At 38.9% G+C, this 20,005-nt stretch overlaps 1 long non-coding RNA gene across 1 annotated transcript in view; it reads right to left on the bottom strand.

Annotated features, from left to right (window-relative positions):
- The window catches only part of LOC134155515 (uncharacterized), a 73,450-nt gene that overhangs the window by 13,067 nt on the left and 40,378 nt on the right, over nucleotides 1-20,005 (bottom strand). The window contains exon 3 of the long non-coding RNA XR_009961593.1: nucleotides 10,237-10,360. This is a non-coding gene — a long non-coding RNA (uncharacterized LOC134155515). The remainder of the gene's footprint in view (nucleotides 1-10,236; nucleotides 10,361-20,005) is intronic.

Genomic DNA, 20,005 nt, shown 5'->3' on the forward strand with positions numbered 1-20,005 from the left:
ATTAAATAAGTTTTTAACAACAGCATAGTTACCGGTGGTCGGAGCTGCAAATTAGTTAACCACTGGCACCTCTTAGCTAGGCTGAGCAATTAAGAGGCAAAGAGATTGAACTGTCTTTTGATCCAGAAGTCGTGCTCCTGACATATGCTCTTACATCTTTGTAGAAATCCTGTGTGACCTAGCAGCTGTGCACAGGGTTAGGATGCAAACTCTTTCCAAGGGTCTTTTCTGCATGGATGTTCAATCCTCTGTAATAACTGTCATTATGAAAAGCTTCAGCCATTGTGTGATTCAAAGGAGTTAGAAGAGTTGTGATCAAAATAATTTTATTTCTTGCATAAAACTATTAGAACAAAATTTTTAATTTTTTTTTTGTAACTGTGACATTATTAGCAGAATTCCATCCTTGGAGCATCACGGAATTGGGTTTCATGTTCAGTTCTTGACAGATATTTGAAAGGGGTGCTTTTGTTGTAAGCACAGCAGCAGCTGGAGCTACAGCTCAGCTTCACTTGTTTATAGTGTGAATGTCATCCTATTCATTACAGCCAAATTCTGCCCTTTTTTGGACAAACTTCAGCTTCCCATGAACTTCAACAGATGCTGAGACCACATACAGCAGCCCCCAGTCCTGTGCCAGTGTCAACATTTTAATAAGTGTTTGATTATTCACAGAGTACAGTGTACAAACAGCATCCAATTCTTCTGGTTGAATATTTCTCAAATCAATGGGTAGAGGACTTAATTTGCCAGCAATCGAGGTGTTTAAATGAACTGTACCTCAGACAGCAGATCAGATAGCTGCTCACATGGAGATTTGCTTGTAAACAGTACCTCTGATAGGGCCAAGAGGTGTTAAATCTAATATGTATGTGTGACTAATTTGTGCATATACAGTGAGAATCACTGGCATAGAAAAAAAAAAGGTAATATCCAGTTATTTTATTAGCCCTCAGCAATTCTAGATTAAAACAAATTTATAGAAAAAAAATCTTCAATTAGCCTGACAGCAAATTTTGTCCATTGCTATTGTAGATATTTCCATACTTTCTGCTAACATCTGTTATTTAATTCATTCCTGTAGTTGAAGGACGAAAAGAACCAAAACAAAACAACCCAAAAACAAACTTAGAAATTTCCTTATCATGAAGAATTAAGGAATTATGTCAGGCACATAGGAAAAGAAAGAAACTGTGTACACTGTCTTGCTTGTGCAAGGCAGCGAAAGGGGGTAGGAAACCACTGAAGAATTCCAGGTCTGTCAAAAATATGACCTTGCTGAGTGTGTTGTTCACATCAGCTAGAGATGAACAGGTAGAAACTGCAGCAGGTGGTGGCTTCTCCTCATGCAGTGATGGAGGTAACAGGGCTGAAAGAGGTTTCTGTAAATTTTGAATCAAGATGACAGTGTAGGCAAGATCTGTACATATTAAATTTTATGTTTGCTTGAGTCCTTCATAAAAAAACTGAACAAAAACCCCAACCAGTTTGTGGTTGTCAAAGCAAACAAAAAAACTGCACTGCAGAAATCCATCCAAAGGCTGTAGGAGTCACCAAGGGGGTGATGGAGGAGAAACCTGGTCCAGAAGGAAGGCTTACTAGCAGAACCAGAATGGATCCAAGCACTTCTTCCCTTTGATACAACTATTCAGGATGCCGTTTGTGTTTTTTTTAAAAAACCTTCCTTTTTTCCAAAATGGAATTATGTCTGGTTTTCCCTTTCCCTATATTAAATTGGGCAATAGCTACTTTTTCCACATTCCTGTTTGATCCAGGCAGCAGTTTGATATTTTTTACTGTTTTCAGCATCCTGAATGCTTTGCCAAAGCTACTAGCCACTCCTCTGCAAATTATGAGATAACTAATACTGACACTTCTTCCCTTGTTTGTGAGCTGAGTCCAGAGAAATTTCTGCAGAAGCTGAATTTGTTGGGAATGTAAAGTCAATGATTCTATGCATTTGAAGCAAGAAAAAGCCAAATTTCAGTTTTAATGTAAATGTAACCCTGCCTGCATGCCAAACTCTGAAACCAGCAAAGAATAACACAGCAGAGGGGTTGATCTTAAGACTTACATCCATCAAATGGTGCTCCAAAGCAAGGGAGCAGCTCAAATACAATTTTAGCACCTCTGCCTTTCAGAACTCAGTTGGATGTAATGTCTACATCAAGGAACTGACAGAATGAAGCTAACTGGTGTGAAAAAAACCCAGTCCTTCTGAAGAAGCTTCTAAATACCAGTTGTCTAAGTCTATTGATAAGCAGGGATGCATTATTAATGAAGCCTGCAGCCTGCCTAGTGCTGCTCAGATGGTTCAAGCATTTAGTAGGAAATATTTCTGTGAAGTGCTGCATGGAATAATGACAGTGTCTGTCTTAAATTGAACAAATGACTGTAGCAAGCTCTGGGGAGGCTCAGAGCAAGCAGATGCTTTCCAAGTGAAAGGCAGTGGGGTACCACCTGCTGTAGGCAGGCAGGCAGGAACAGTCCACTAAATATTGACTTGTTAATAATTCACGACACCAGGAACCCCTAGCTCTTCAAGCATTGCACTGCTCCTTCATCATGTGGCTTTTCATCACCCTAATGAGCTACTTGAAGAATAAATGTCTTGCAGATATTCCCCAATCTGCCATAATTCTGAATAAAAAGTTGTCTGCACTTCACAAAATCAAGAGAATTTTAAAAGTGGAAGGATCAGTGGTTTGGCTAAATATTGCTGTTTGCTACATGTTGCTGTGTAGTGACTCAGTCTGCAGTTTGTGAAGCTCCTGAGGCAGAATGCGTGTCATTTCTCTGACATTTCTCTGGCTAAAAATAATTGACATTCCAGTTTATTACTGGCATATCGATAGTATTTTTTTCAACAAGAAAAAGAGTTCTGTGATAATCCACAAAAGATTACACATAACTAGAAGTCTCAGTTAATGCTTTCTGAAAAGGATCTTGGTTTTGTGATTAGTATGTGTTTGGGACCCTCTAGTGTTCCTGCCTTCATCATGGATGTTAAATCAGCATTCGCAAACAAATACTTTTCAACTGAAAAAATTGTAATTGAATAACCCAGTGATGATGAATAGTTTTTGAAAAGTTAGCAAAGCTTCTCTGTAGACTTTTTTGACTTCCTGGTTTACTATCAACAGCAGCAGTTTGCCCTGCTTAAACACTGCCCTGCTTAAACACTGATGAAATGCAGGAGCTCCTGTATGGATGGTATATACCCTGATGATTGTTGCTGTTGCTTCTCTTTCAAGGTGAAAAATTAACCTTCCTATTCATTTCCTTTTTTTTTTTTCTAATTTAAGATGTTTTTCTTCCCTAAATATATAATTTTTCATTTATTCTGGAATGATAAAGTAGTATACTGAGATGTTTCTTGTTTGTATGGTTTTCCAAGCAGTCAGTTATCACTCAGCTAGCAGACATTGTTACAAACTTCACAGTGAATTTTGCTGCACTTAAGCAAGGTGATGAGGCTTGACTCTGTGAACAGTCTTGATAATTCCAAATGGAATTTAGTACACTGTTCCTAAAGCAGGTGATTATCTGCACTGAGGAACTTAAAATTACAGCAAATTCAGTAGTATTGCTATGAAGAGAGTGCTTCCTTCATGCTACAGTGAGTGACTTTCCAGCACTTCATTTAAAAGAGCCATGTGTATGGCTTTCTCTGCTACACTATTGAGCTTCTGCTACAGCCTTCTAACTTACTACTCATCTGTATATATTGACAGTGTTTGGATTTATCAGAAAAGACACAAAATGACCTAGGCTTCCCTACTGAGCTGGTTGAAGTTGCCCCCACACCTCCACAAAACTTATGTTTTCTGTCATGTGGAACATCTGAGCAATCTATACTGTTCATTCAGTAGTGGCAGGTCCTTACTGGACCATCTGAAAGTGTTGTGTATGAAATCACTCTGTAAAGAAACCCCAGGAATTTAAAACTGCAGCTGTAGTCTTTTCCCAAGTACTGTTCGTTTTTAATTGAGAAAGGTCAGCAGGATAAAAAAAAAATCCCACTTATTCCAATCCTAGAAAGAAATTAGAAGCTAAACGAATTGCTGCACTTTGTATGCGAGGCAGAAGCAATATGAGCTTTTGTTGTTTTATTTTGTTTACACAACACCTTATTTTATGATAGGTCATTTTTCTGGTCAGATGTTATTACTAGAGAGTGTAATTAGTCCCCAATTTTTTTTTCAAATGGGTTCTACTGTCAAAGTGTATGACTACAAATTGGCAACTACATGTTTGTCTTACCTACAATGGTATTACTAAACACTGATCACTTTTCCGCTTTCTAAATTAAATGGTGAAATAAACATCAGTCTTGTTTTCTCAAAATACTGCTACATGTTGTTAGATCCTGAGATGTCAACAGAATATATGACGCTGTTGAGGAGTTATATGCATGAAGTTTGCATGTTTCAATATGTTTCACTAGTAGAAGCAATAAAGTGCCAAATTCTTCGCCAACACTGCCAAGTAGACAGGATTTAAGGAGGAGAACATAATAGTGTTATTCAAGAGTGCCTTTGATCATGGGAAGCTAAAGCTTTTGAAATATCTTGCAACTGGCTAGCTTAGAATGAAATTTTTAAAGGCTGCAAGGATCTTAAAGCCTTCAAAGCTGTGCTTTCTGTCAGAAATCACTGTGATTGCTCTGCTGTGTGAGGCTTTGCTAACAGAAGAAATACTTGCCTTGTATGTCAACATTAGCATCTCTGAATGCCAGAAGGTAGTCAGTAAGATAGTTTTAAATGTCCATTGAGCCATTTTTCTAGTAGACCTTCCAGGACCCCATCCGTGCAGCTACCAGGCAAGTATGTTGAGGTAGATGATGCAAAGATCTGGGCAAAAGCACAGCTGGCAGAAAGGACTCCCTCCACCACTGCATAACTGTTTGGAATCAGAAATTGCACAGACAAGAGTATCAGGGACATAATTAATAGGCATTTATTATTAATTAAGAAATAGGCATTTCTTAAAATGTTTCATTGTAATTTTAACTAAGCAGAAAAAGAAGTCCCTCATTTTCCAATAACTTTGGTATGATCAGAAATAACACTCCAAAAGTCTCTGTCAAAACATCAGAGGAATCCCAGCCAACTCTTCATGGTGCTGAAAGGGAACAGAATCAAGTCTGCCATTTTATTAATTCAGATTTTTTCTGTGATTAAATTTGTAACTAGTTTTCCTCTATAAAACCAATTTTTTTTTCATGTGCAGTTACTCATGTGAGTGCTACTTCAGCAAAGGAGAAAAAACTCGGGGGGATTCTACATTGTGGTAGTGCATGAGGTTGCCACTCCTCCGGCAACACTTGCTGCTCTACTGCAGACTCCATCTGTTGCTCTATTTTAAAAGTCTGTTCTGCCTTTCCTCACATTCTCACTGATTTTTTATGTTTTTTTTTCCACTCTGAAGAGAGGATAGTTCAACAGAATGCAGTAGCTTAGGAATGCATATATTCAGTACCACCTCTCAAGCTGATCTCATTTTTATTTAACTGTATATCTAGACTCTCCAACTACAAACCCCAAAATACCCTCAAAACATAGGCCATTAGCAAATGCTTTGTTGATTTAGCCAGTAGGTTGACTAATAGGTTTGGGGTTTTTTAACTGGAAAGGAGCCAGGTGTTCTATTAGGACAGCTGGAAGAACAATCCACCCTGTTGATGTTGCCCATGTCCCAGTCCTACAGCTGACTTGTTCTATGGCCTTGGATATGTCCCTTTCTCTCTCAGGCTTCCAGGTTTTAGGGTCTCATTTAAGTAATTTTCCTGGAGTTAACTATATAAGCTTAAATGCACGCTAAGATAAGATTCTGATTTACTGACTGTGAAGAAATAAATTGCCGTGTTACATGGGGCAACTGTAAGAATTCATTAGGAAAATGTTTTGAAAGGATGTCTAGAGGAGCTAAATATACTCCCCAGTCATGATATTAAAGTATCATGATTGGGACTTTTTAGTGCAATACCATAAATCTGAATATACACCAGCCACTCATGCTTAATATCTATCAGAATGTTTTTCTATATAATATATTTTAGTTTGCATGTGCAAATAATCTTAAAAATGTCAATTTTCTAGCCAGGAAAATGTAATCTCATCTATTAGTACAACAGTAACAGAATGGTGTGGAATCATTACCTTGAATGATCCTTTGGAATGTGAGATAGTGATGTCACGCAGCATAAGAGTGGTCCTGTCCCCAGAAACATTCTTTTAACAAATGCCTTTTTCACACTGACTTCACTTAAGGCAAGAATGTATTTTTTTGAAGCTTTTCCCAGTATCCTTTTTCTTCCTCCTTCTCTTCTTTTGGTGGAAAGTCTCAGCTTTGGCAGGGTGAAACAGCTGAAAAACTTGTGAAGTATAATGCTTTGACTTCAGCTTAGTGAATGCCCCAAACTTCTGATCTGTCTCCATCACACACACCCCTCCCCCGCTCTTTTTTTTTTTTTTTTTATTTTTCTTTCTTAATATTGGAAAGGCAAATACTAAAAAATTGTCCCAATTATTTGGACTAGCCAGATCTAGGCTACACAGTGAGTAAGAAGAAAATGTCAGACCCTATTCTGTCACCACAAGATACAAGTAATTGCATATAACTTTAATAAACACTAACTATATTGTGGGCAGGAAAACAACATCCAGATTTCCTGATTAATGGGGGTAAAACCATGTAAATGGACAGATGTAGTTTCATTTAGAATAGTTATGTTCAAATTCACTTTTTTTAAAAAATATTTGTTTAAATAGTAATTACTTCTCTCATTCAAATAAGCAAAATGAAGCAAGGACTTAGGGATGTAAACTATAAAGAGAGCAGAAAGCTATTTTCACACAAGTATCTGTCAAGGTTGCAAGAGTGGAGAGTATGATGCAAGGTAAGCATCATGCAGAATACATTAACTTTATCCATAGATAAATTTTGTCATCAGTGGTGTTACAGCTGTGATGGCCTAAAGACAGATGAGGCAAGGCTTGTAAAAAAGAATGGTATCTTCCATTAGGTCTCCAGTACAGAGGAGCTTTTGGATGCATGAACCTCTTCCTCATGTTTTGTTTGCTTCTATAACGCACTGTAACAAGGCAGTTCCATTACATCAAGGGTTGGAGCTCCAACTGCTGGCAGCTAGTGGGGCAGAGCCTCTTTTATTGAGGCCACCTTGAATATAAGAAGAGGAAATGATGAATGACCAGGGGCAGGGTCTTCCATGCAAAAGGAAACTGAAGATCTGTAGTTGGAAAGATGATATAAGCTGGGACATACACTTTATTAAAAATCGTTTTTTTCAATTTAAAAAGTCTTAGGAGATGTCTCTTTACAGCGACTATGTAGTTCAGCAGAGTTGGTTGGACATTCTATCACCTCATAACAACATTATGTTTTGAGCTGGGAAATGTTCTTTCCTGCTCAGAGCATTGTTATCTTTCTCAATTATTAGAAAACCACTGCTTTACGGTCACCTTCCCCCTCTGGCTTTTAAGCAGGTTTATCAGTTTTCCTCTGCATTATCAGTTGCTACCTTATAATGCAGAGGAAAACTTGCTGGCTCATAGAAACACCTGAAGTACTTTTCTCATTGTACAGGAGGGAAAATATTCTTATTCTGAAGTCATATCAGTTTTGATATATTAGACTTGAGATCACACAATGTTCATTCTCTCTCCTCTTTTCTATTTTTGTTCAGATTTTTATTGTGACTTTCAGAAGTGACTGGATGTGTCTTTCACTGAACTGTTATTTTCTGAATGGTCTATTATTGTTCCTTTCATTAACAACTTTAGGTATTCAGTACTACTATTCTTTAATAATATGCCAAGGAAAGAAGTTTTAACAGCAAAGACAACTGGTCAGTGAGAATACAGCCATGGTATTTAACCTGGTTCCATGTTCCATTATAAAATATTTTTACCAGAAAAAAACCTCTTACTCCTTTTTTTCTTATAATCCTTTTAAAGAACTAGTGCATTTTAAAGTATATCTTAAATAAGTTTGTAATTTTTGGCATCTTAAGGTGCCAGAGCAGAGAAATGAACCATAAATGAGAAACATCAAAAGTAACTTAGAATTTTTTTTTAATATTAAAGCGATGAATCACAGGCCAAATTAACAAGTAAAGGAATCCATTGATAATGAAATCTTTTTTTCTAACATAACACTTCATTATAAAGGGAGTTTTTCTATAATAGTAGCAAGTGTAATTACATTTTTATATATAATTAGGACATTATTATCATTTCACCATATCAAAGTTCATTATAAGACATGTCCAATGCATTTTTCATAGAGCAAAAATAAAAAGAGAACAGGGGTCCTTCAATTAGACTAGTATAAGGACATCCACAGAGACTGAGGGAAGCTGATCAAACAGCTTAGACCAAAAGGGACCAGGTAGAAACTTATTGCTTCTCTGGCACAGGGAAGTTGCGTTTTTACATATCCTACTTGGTATTAATTATACTTTTCACCCTTCTCATTTTCCACTACATTGTTTGGGATACAAAAATGCTTTTCAAAATATAATCCACCAGAACTAAATATGGAAGATAGGAAATCTCTGTAGTCTATGAATTTGAGTCATGAGAGCTTCTCTACCTTCTTGAGTATGCTGCTCTTATACCCAGAAAGTTATATCTGTGTCACCAGAAGGACATGCAGAGGGAATCCACATAAGGTATTCCATTTTCCAGATAAATTTTAAAGTGTTTGGGATCCCCTTCTTTCTAATTTGGAAAACAATTCGACCTTTTCCTCTTTCAAAAATTCCTTTATTTCTGAGTAGGGTAAGGATTAAGGAACTATTGATAATTGGCACAAGAACAATCAAATGTCATGTTGATTATTAGCTTGCATATTTGTTAAACATTGTTAAAACTATGCATAGTTTGAGTATGCTCTGTGTACTTTCCTAATCCTGAAAGAGTTTGTTATCATCTGATGCACCCGTACATGTAAATGCTACATGACTTTGTAGCTTCCAGAAAAGGTGTGTCCTCTTCGCTTTATAAAATACATTTAAAAGTTCTCTGGTAGACCCATAGAATGGAAAGTGTTTAACTCTGAATTAGTGTTAAACTGAGTGTATTTATCCCATTTATCTATCAGTCTAGAAGCCAGAGAAAGGTAGATTAAATCACAGACACAGAAGGAAAATGAGTATTTGCCATATAAAAAACCTGCAGTCATTTGTGAAGCTGGCAATAAAGAGATCTAATCAGATCTTGAAAATGTGGCTTTGGACACTCCACCTGTTCTGGGATGTGGTAGGGGAACTACCACATGGTGCTGGACTGTGGTATCTAGTGTTTGGCAGCGCAGATGTGTTCCTTCTCCAAGAATGCACTATAATGCATATATAATGCTCACTAATGTGACAACAACTGGATGAAACAGGTTGTGAAATACAGAAGTACTTTAAATGGCTACAGGTAAAATGGCCCACTCATCAGAGGTGCCTGACTTGGTTGCTTGACCGCTCTCCAGGCTGAGAGCTCCTCAACTTGGTGATTAGTTTTGGCCAGTGGGAATTGCTGCCTTCTGGGCAGGTCAGAATAACACAAAAGGTGCCTTGTACAGAAGGTATGCTCACTAAAGAAAGGAGCTGCTCTCGCATACTCTTGCAGGCTGCTTCTACACTAGGAAAAATCCAAGTTTATGTTGAAAGTATACTGAATAAGGATGCCATTTCTAGAAACCAAATAAAAAAACCCTTAACCAAAAATCACCGTTTTGTTTTAACACTGTATTCCTGGATGACAAAAGCAGATTTTTGTCTGAATAGGTTGTGGCTACACAAATGACCTCTGCTGCTAGAGCAACACTTGCTCTAATCAAAGTTTGCACCTCACTACACTGCTCTCTGACACTCCTGTGCTGGCAGAAGGCTGTAATACAGACCAGCTGAGGGATCGGGCAAGAGGGAAAACGAGTGGGAGCCCCACCTGCCCTGGAATTAAAAATGTCTTGCTATGACCCTGCTCTAGAGATCCACATTCAATACATTTCTAATAACAAGCTGTTGTGTCAGGTTGATTTCTGCATGTGAGATGAAGCAAATCCCTGGCTTTATAAGCGCTGTGGTGACTCCACGTTTTACTGGTGTTACAATATTTGGTGATTTCTAGAAGGTAGCTGATAGATTGTCTACTGAAATGGGTGATTGCAGAGAGCTGACTGTAGCAATTGGCATTTTATTTTGCTCATCTCAAATGATACCTCTGGCTGTAAAGCAATATATTTCAGTCCTGCATTTTGGAGATTCCTTTCTGTTCTGTTCTGATCTACAGGCTGTTGTAACACTTCACTGTGCTCTGTATTGTAAGGCCTTGCCACATTTTACCTATAAATATTGAAAGAATATATTACTTTCTGCTGTCACACAGAACACCATTGACAATTATTTGCTTTGTTATTCCTGGAATAAGAATGGCTTTCAGAATGATGTAAAAGTTTTTTGTAACCACCAGTGTGTCAGGGTGTAAACTGTCACTCGGGTGGTACATTTCAGGCTTGGAGTGCTTCTTTGCACTGCACAGGCAGAGGTTGGAGGTGGAATGCCATCATGCACTGCCAACAGCCCTGACCTCCCACAGCCCTCCTGCTTCCCTACAGTGAGCTGATCGGCAAATGCATCAGTCCTGCAGGGATGAGAACAAGCTCATTCCTTTTTTAGTGTAACATGGGTGAAACATGCCTACATTAAATTAATGTTCTTGTTTCACTTGTTCATTTCTTCACTTTCTCCTTTCTTTTCCCTTCTAGCAACTTCCATTATTTTTTTGCATTTAGCTCAGAATTATCTTCTTTTTCTTGTTTTCCTCTTCTCATTTCCTGTGAAACCAGGATTTTTGTCCTGTAGGACAAAAGTTAAAGTATAGTTCAGTTGCTATAAAATGGAGTAGTATTTGTTCAGGGATCTGACAGATCTTATATAGGACACAAGAACTGCTAAAAGATCTAAATCAGGAAACTACAACTGGAACTGAAAGTTCTACTGTAAATAGCACAGGCACAGGAATTTCATTACAAATAATCACATTTATCTGAATGGTTTCTGCACTGCTCAAGTGAAAGAGGGCGAGTAACAGCACCCAGGGGGTTTATGTTATATCCTCCATTTTCACAAAGGTGGACTTTGCTCAAGTGAAATACTATGAAATCACTGGGCCCTGCTGGAACAGTTGGGCTTCTCCCCAACTTCACTGGGATCTGTGAGACAAGACACAGAATGCAGGGAGGAGAAAAGCCTGAGATAGCAAGGGTGGAACACAAAGACCTGCAGACCACCCATCTGCAGATGTAGACAACTGCTCAGTGCAACCACAGGTCTCCAATAACAGAGCAGCTGTCTTTGGTTCTTTCTGTAAACATTACAGCACAAATGACTTTTAAAACAGGCCTGGAACAAAACAAATGTGGAGACCTCAGCTTCAAGTTGTGCTGCATCATTTAGTCTGACACAGAGGCTGCTCAAGGCCACTGTTAAGCTTTTAAAATCTTGCTGGTAGTTACAAAATACAAAGAGACTCCTGTCCTTATTTACCAAATCAGCAAAGACGAAATTGTGATAATAATTTCTGCTATGTAGTCCCATGTCAGTGAGGTTTGGATGACTTAGGAAGTAAAAACCCAGTCAAGCAAAATACTGTATTTACTGAGGAATGATTTTTAACTGCTTAAAAAAAGTAAAGCATGTCACTTCATCTTTGTACTACAAACCAGATAAATCACCATTTTTAATGAATCATTGCATACAGACAGTCAGAAGTTACACAGATACCCAATTTTATTAATTGTAAGAATCTTAATTATTCTCCTGCACTCACAGCCAGGAAAAAAATGGTGATGTGGAAAACTCTCAAGCTTCCTAAATTCTGGCTGTGCCTTCTCTCCACTATACTCTTCACCTTGCAGAGTGGCTTCAGTCTTTGAAGAAATAAAACACTAATTTTTAAAGAGAAAAGAAGGACATAAAACTGATTTAGTATAGAGTAAAAACATGTGAAAACAGCCATGAGAGGAGGGGGGTGAGACTTCTGTAACATATTTTATTTCCAAGAGAGTAATGCAACAGCTGTTGCTTAGAACATGTGTATGAAGTCTTTGCAATAAGGATGGGAAGAGGCTCTACCTGCAGTCTGGGCAGCTAAAGCTAAATAATAATGTTACCATAATGCTGATCCTGGCTGCAGGGCCCATTCGTTGTCCCTGTGTTCATCAAAGCACTAGCCATGGCTGCAGGTTTTCAGTTTGGAGTGGTCCATTCCTGATAAGCTCAGAGAATGAGCAAAGCAGGCTCTTGTCCTTTTGAAAGACTGTAGATGTCCCTATAACCATTCATCACTTCGAAGACTGAATTTCAAAGTATTATGAGGCAGCTGTTTGCCCTTTGGCCTTTTCTATTGAAGATATTTTGCACTCACACAGATACATGGTGGCAGCACTGTGAATTTCTGGTGCAGAAGTGCTTAGCTAGAGGAAATCGAATCTCAAAGACCTGGGTAAGATGCTGAGAGTCCAGTTTCTTGCACTGAAACTTTTAACGGCCTTCTACCTGAAATCATTTGAGTTTAATTTTCTGTGATGCTGAGCATTGGCACAACTTTTCTTAGCTGTAGTCATGGGAGCCCAGCACCTTTTAAAGGAAGGAGGAAGACAGCAGGAAGAAATATAAAACTTCCAAAATCCAAGGGACTTAAATTGAAGACCACTAACAAATGTTTAGTCAAAATTTCTGACTTCCATCTTGCCTCTCTATAAAGTAAGGCTGTTAACAGCTATATCTCTCAAAAATGGATTTGGGGGATTTCAGTATATGTTAAAGCCCTGAAGAAATACTGTCTGTTCTCTTTAATGAAGCTCTTGGGAAGAAAATGAGTTTAATGTTAACATGATCCTGTCTGCCTGTCCTTCCCCTAGACAGCTATTCCCTTCACAGTAAATGGCCCATATTGCACTTCAAATATGGCAGGTAGAAAAACAACATGAATTTTGTCCATGGGAGCTTTGCTTTGCCTGTGACATGGGAAGGGCCCTGATTCCAGCAGTGTGACATGGTTCGCTTCCGTTCCCTGACCACCTTATGGCCCTTAGTATGCACACACTCAAAGTGAAGGCAAACTTTTTGAGAAATAACCAGAGAAACCTCTCCCAAGACAGTGGCCCTTTAGGAATAATAGGAGTAGTATTTTGGGTTTCCTTTCCTTTTCCTTGCCTTTCCTATTTCTGTTCTACTGCTGGAATGGGATTTGCTTGTCATTTAAAACAGTAAATAGACTAATAAATAAGTTCTTCTCACAAATATTAATAAAGTTGTCTGCAAACTTAGGCAGGTGTCAGTGATTTTATTTAACTTGGATCAGATTCTGGATTTCTTTTTTTTAATGGCCAAGACTATTAACAGAATCATAGAATCATAGAACAGTTAGGGTTGGAAAGGACCTTAAGGTCATCTAGTTCCAACCCCCCTGCCATGGGCAGGGACACCTCACACTAAACCATGTCACCCAAGGCTCTGTCCAACCTGGCCTTGAACACTGCCAGGGATGGAGCATTCACAACTTCCCTGGGCAACCCATTCCAGTGCCTCACCACCCCTACAGTAAAGAACTTCCTCCTTATATCCAATCTAAACTTCCCCTGCTTAAGTTTTAACCCATTACCCTTTGTCCTATCACTACAGTCTCTAATGAAGAGTCCCTCCCCAGCATCCCTATAGGCCCCCTTCAGATACTGGAAGGCTGCTATGGGGTCTCCACGCAGCCTTCTCTTCTCCAGGCTGAACAGCCCCAACTTTCTCAGCCTATCTTCATATGGGGGGTGCTCCAGTCCCCTGATCATCCTCGTGGCCCTCCTCTGGACTTGTTCCAACAGTTCCATGTCCTTTTTATGTTGAGGACACCAGAACTGCACACAATACTCCAGGTGAGGTCTCACAAGAGCAGAGTAGAGGGGCAGGATCACCTCCTTCGACCTGCTGGTCACCCTCCTTTTGATGCGGCCCAGGATACGGTTGGCTTTCTGGGCTGTGAGCGCACACTGAAGCCGGCTCATGTTCATTTTCTCATCAACCAACACCCCCAAGTCCTTCTCTGCAGGGCTGCTCTGAATCTCTTCTCTGCCCAACCTGTAGCTGTGCCTGGGATTGCTCCGACCCAGGTGTAGGACCTTGCACTTGGCATGTGGTTAAACTTTGTAAGGTTGGCATCAGCCCACCTCAAAAGCATGTCAGGGTCCCTCTGGATGGCATTCCTTCCTTCCGGCATATTGTTGAAATAAAATGCTTCTATTAAGGTATTTAAGCAAGGGACCAGGTTAGGAAAGCTGAGACCCAGTTAGAATGAAATGGCTAAGGATGTGAAAGATAACAAGAAGGGATTCTGGAGGTACATTGTGAATAAAAGCAGACTAAGGACAACGCGGGTCCTCTTTGGAAGGTATCAGGAGAACCGGCTACCCTGGATTTGGAGAAGGCTGAGGTTCTTAATGACTTCTTTGCCTCAGTCTTCACTGGCAAATGCTCTGATGACACCACCCAAGTCTTGGAATGCAGATGCAGGGACTTCAGACAGTTGTAAGAGATTTTTATGTTTTGGAGGAGAGGGGGTACCTTTTTAAATCATTAAGGCCGGAGATATAAAGTTCCTTCTGTACTGCCTCACTGTTAGCATTCTCCTTCCTAGGGGAGGGTTTCAACATGAACTGATTGTTTTGATGGTGATGTAATGTGCTTCTAGTGACTATTTTTCTTGGGACCCTCTCTTCTTTCTGTTGCTGTCCAGTAGAGCCAATCTGCCAGTATCTAGTCAATGAGGCATTTCTCAGGCAAATCCCAACCATGCTGCAGGTGCATTGGTAACCACAATACTGTATGAATCCTCGCCCTGATTTTGGCCAGCTGAATTACTGCAGGGCATGCATTGTCTCAGTTATTATAATAGGACAAACAAGCCATAAAATAAACACCAAAGAAATAAAATCAGTCAAAGCAAAGTATGCACCTTGGAACAAAGCTACTAAAAGATTACTGAGAGGTACTTCAAGGACTGCAATATCTGTCAGATATGCAGTACAAGAACTAGATTAAATGATTCAACTGATGCATTAAATGATTTCAGTATAATCAAGTGGAAAAACTCAGTGAAGAGGCACAGCCCTTGAGTCTGGTAAGGAGCATGACAGCTGGTAAAAAAAATGACAAAATACATTTACATAGGGCAATTCATTTAAACAAGGTAGTACAGAGATGAGCTCAATAACAGATGCCTACAATTGAGGAAATAATATCTGAGTTGGCTGGCAAATGCACAGGCTGTTTTGCAAGCAGGTATTTTTGTGTTAAGCAAGCAATTACTTACCCTAATCTCCACACTACAGAGCAGAAATGCATGGCTGAGAGAGACAATGTCGATTAAGTTTGCTGTAAAAGAATATTAATGCTGCCAGCCAAATATGCTAAGAGGACTCATTTGGATAGATATCTGGGTGAATCAGCTTGCTCAGGTATAGTAATTTGAAGTTAGCAGAAACTAAGGCAGATCATGTCTGCAACATCCTATTGCTTCTCAGAGCAAGCTAGGGCAGCGTGACTAAAATAAAGGGAAAAACAGAGAAGCAATGACTGACAACAGTGTTATACAGGGGTCACTTGCTGCCTGTTATGAGTATAACTTTATCCTGGGAAGGCTAAAGCAATGTGACAGCTGCCTGTACCTGAAGTATATCATCTTCCTAGTAAGGAAGGAGAGACTAAGAGACTATTAATATCTGTAAGTTTTCAGGACTGTATTGCTTCCAAGCATTTAAGGTGTCACTTGAACAAAGATGCAATGCAGACATAACTCTTTCCATTTGGTGCATCCAGTGTGTAACTGGAAGTAAGTGACCATCTGTTTATTGTACAAATCCTAGATTCACAAACAAATAATGTGGTGTCAGAGAGAATGTGTCTGGGGCACTCCTTCTCCGTAAAGGACACCAGGTAGCTTCCATATCAAACCTGCTGTTATCAATGGAATGCACATTATGAAAGTCATGAATTGGCTTTTCAAATGCAAAATTTGGCCAGTTCAATTTTGCAATTTGAAGATTGTGAATCAATTTGAAAATGAGCATGACTAACCAGATTTTTTTCTCAAAAATATTAGGAGTGGCTTCCAAATGCTTTCAACGCATGCAGCTAAAATACTGGTGTTCCTTTTATACCACTAATATTGCTTAATTTAGATTAATCCAACAAGGAAAAGATTATGGTGTATATACAATATTGAGAACAGCAAAATTATAAAATTGTAATAGAATATGTCTGAAATTTTCGAACTTCAAGAGAAAAAATGTGTAAAGCCTCTAAATCTATCAACCAGACCAGTTATGAGGCACTTTTAAGAGAGGCTGAAAACACCTGATGTAAAGAACAAGAAACAACTATATGTTTGTTGTTCTGTCAGTCTGGCCGGACATCAGGAGCTAAGGACCCCATTTACATGGCAAATTTAAAGAATAAGATCCTCTATACCATTGGCTCCTTGTGATACTTGGGTCATTGAAAACCTGAGCTCTAAAGAATGAAAACAGATCTCAGATAGAAGTGTAAGTGCTCTAAGGAGGCAGTTACCACATGCTGGTCAGACATCACCCAGGTTAGCAGTGACCTAAGAAGGGAACTTTCCCATTAGCAAAGCAAAAGCTGCCAAATCTGTATTTCTTTCTGTGTCCAATGCGTAAGACATATATGAAAGCAGAAAAATAAGAAACCAGGTGCAAATTGCATGAGATGTTGTGTTAGAAAAGGAGATCTGGACAGACTGTTTCATGATCTCTTTGCAGTCTTTCCTTCAGTAATAAATGTTTGGTACCCAACTGTAAAATTGTTTGTATACTTTTTATTGTAACTATAGATTTCTAATTACCTTCAACCATGGAGCCAAGATGACATTTCCTAATTACACTTTTTCCCAGTGACCTGAACAAGTGTGGCACTGCTGTTTAGATTAGGTTTGTTCTGTTTCACCAGGATATTTTAGAACAATGTGATTATGCATGGTTGCACCTACCTACTACTATCATGACAAGTACAGAAGTTAAATTATGAAGCAAACGTAAGCTTTGAAGAAATTTTTATTTAATCTGTATTCCCCTGTTTCATCTGCTCATCCATCCAGCACAATCTGCATCATTATTAACCACACCATATTTCTAAAAAAGGAGTATAGAAAGTAAGACATCTGTGTTATAGCATTAATATATTCAAGGGTTTTTACTTTCATCTTCCAGGCATTAACACTATGTAAGTGCAATGTAGGCGCAACTTACAGCATTGATGAGATACCACAAGAAAAACGTAGTAAGTGGCAAAAAAGAAGGAAAAAAAGATGCAAGTAGACTATTATGTAAAAAGAGGACTTTTTTCATAAATAGAACACTTTCACCTATTGCTCCTATATATGTTTATTTCTAATTGCTACCACAATTTTTAAGGCACTGAGGCAAGCCTCCAGCAGTGTGCTGAAGGTGTGTTTGTGCTGTTATGCCCTCTGGCTTTGCTGCCAGCCTATTCCCTCAGATCAGAGCCAGAAGGCAGACTGTTTTCGAATACCGATCACCTCACCCGGACCTAATCCTTTGAGTTCTCTTTGGCATCTATTCCTTCTGCCAGTTTCCTCTTCTGTTCCTCTCTTTTCTTCTGAAGTTGACAACAAAGACATCCTCAGGGCCCTCCTTGATGTAAGACCACTCTTGATGTTGTTACAGTGTGGGTTTTTTTTTTGTACCCTAAAGTTGTGCTACTTTTATATTCAGCTAGCACAATATTTGCACACCAGAAGATAAAGAAAATGAGAATACGTTACACAGAATGATAGTTTCTTTTTTATTTGTGCACGCTGGTCCTTTCAGTGGAAACCTTTTTTCTTTTTCTGTCATTCATCTACATACCTGATCAAGAACCTAAAGGTATCTTTTTACAGTCTGTGCTGCTTATATACCTTAAATTGGCCTGACCTGCCACTTTTAATTTTAAAAAGATGGCTGTATGGAATGTGGATGAATACGGAATTTCTATGAAGCACAAAACTTTTGAACGGTTCCTGTCCTCTGTGATAGTGAGTTTTAAAAGGGAAATCTCCAAAGAGCTAATTAGTAGACAAGTAGAGCTCAGGCTGAACAAAGCTGAAAAGATAGCAGATAACTAAAAGGACCTGGCCATAGCTGACAAAAATCAAAGCGCTGACAGAGAGCTGGCAGTAACCTTGGGCTGCTAACTGACAGGGACAATAATAAAAGCCTCTGAGTGTGGCAGAGAGTGACAGCCACAACCACAGTCTCTCTAAAGAGCATGAAACCTCCACCAAAACGAAGATATAATCTTCTGCCTGGCAGCACCATACACTTTTCTCTCCCATTCCAAATCAGGGAAATCTGAGCTTATCTAAATAATTCTGCTGCATGAATGTGAACTGAGGAAGGAAACACAGTGTGCAAAGTTTAGTGTCAACCCTACGATCTGAGGGGACATGTCTGCAAAAATGTGAGTTTAACTGGGGGACAGTGAAGGTTTCCTTTGCTTACCCTGGCACTTTTGCTGGAGCAGCCATAGAACTGCTTTACTCTATAAACCTTCACAGAATAAACATATAGAACAAACTGTGAAAGACATTTAGTCACAACATGCTCCCTGAAATGTTGTATAAAATGGAAAACAAAATTAGTTTCTCTGCAGTTAGTGGGGCAGGGGAGACACCGCTGTATCATATTCACAGAGGAAAATGTGCTTGATCTGGTTCTAAAAGTCACTTACATTTTGCATAATAAATTGTTGCAATTCCATATATTTTTATGCCCTCACTGGCCGTAACCATTTACACACTGTGATCAACAACATGTGAAGCCCTGTTCAGCAAGTAATCATTCACAAACTAAGATACTGAGGAAACATACACAGGCAGCAGGAAACATATTGGACCAGCATCCACGCAAATGAGATATGCAAAAAAGACTTGGAGATTGTTTCATAAGACAGTGGAGATGGTAACTGCAGGGAAACCAAGGTTGCAGAATGCAGAGAGCTGTTATAAAGTAGTATCATCTTCCTGAAATCGCCATGACAATAGTTTGGGTGCTACTTTTGGCATATTCATGTTAAGGCAGAGATTCTAAAGTTTGATTTTGTATCTCAGTGTTCTGTCTGCAACCAATTTATCTTTTTTCATATAGTGAAATAGGGACCAACCTTTTTCAGAGGTGGCCAGTTTCTTTTATCCTATGAGTTTACTACTTATCAACAGTCCTAGTGACACCTAGCAAACTGTAACACAATTACTAGGAAAATTTCTCTTGTTTTGTGGAAGGGATGGGATGATTTTAAGGTTGAAGAAGCGCTGAATTTTTCTCTATATTCTCCAGGAAATCTTGACAGCACTTAATTGTTGACTTACCCAGTCCTAAACCAGTCACTATGCCCCATTGTCTTGGACATACGTGTTTAACTTGATCATTCAGCTAAATGGTCAGTTCTGAAATGTATGTATTTGAAACATTACATAAGGCTCAGAAGTAATATCTGCCCCTGACATGCATGAAAAATTGATATACCTCAGTACTATTTTTTCACTTACTTAAAAGCTTAAAAATGTCTAAGTCCCTTTTTCAAAATTAACACTGCCATTTAATAGTTTCCATCTATTTGCAAGCCAGACCAAATTCAAACTCATACAAATCGGCCTGCAGCTTCTAACTCTCATAAAAGAGATGTCCTTTTGCTTCATTTACACCTGTCATTTAGCAGCCTCCAGACTGGGAAATTCTTTTATTTAAAAACTGTAATTCTAAACGAGATCACACAAAGGCTGCTTAAGAGAGCTTGTGTGGTAGGACAATGAGATGAATCTGGGCATCCTGCAGACAGCCCTGTTTACACTTGCAGTCAGAGCCATGCTCTATACGAGAATCTTTATCAAAAAACTGTCATGGAATCCTTTGAATGTTAATA

This window comes from Pezoporus occidentalis, unplaced genomic scaffold (assembly GCF_034315485.1).
Source record: "Pezoporus occidentalis ecotype Australia unplaced genomic scaffold, CSIRO_AGI_Poc_V1 ctg79, whole genome shotgun sequence".
Classification (NCBI taxonomy): domain Eukaryota; kingdom Metazoa; phylum Chordata; class Aves; order Psittaciformes; family Psittacidae; genus Pezoporus; species Pezoporus occidentalis.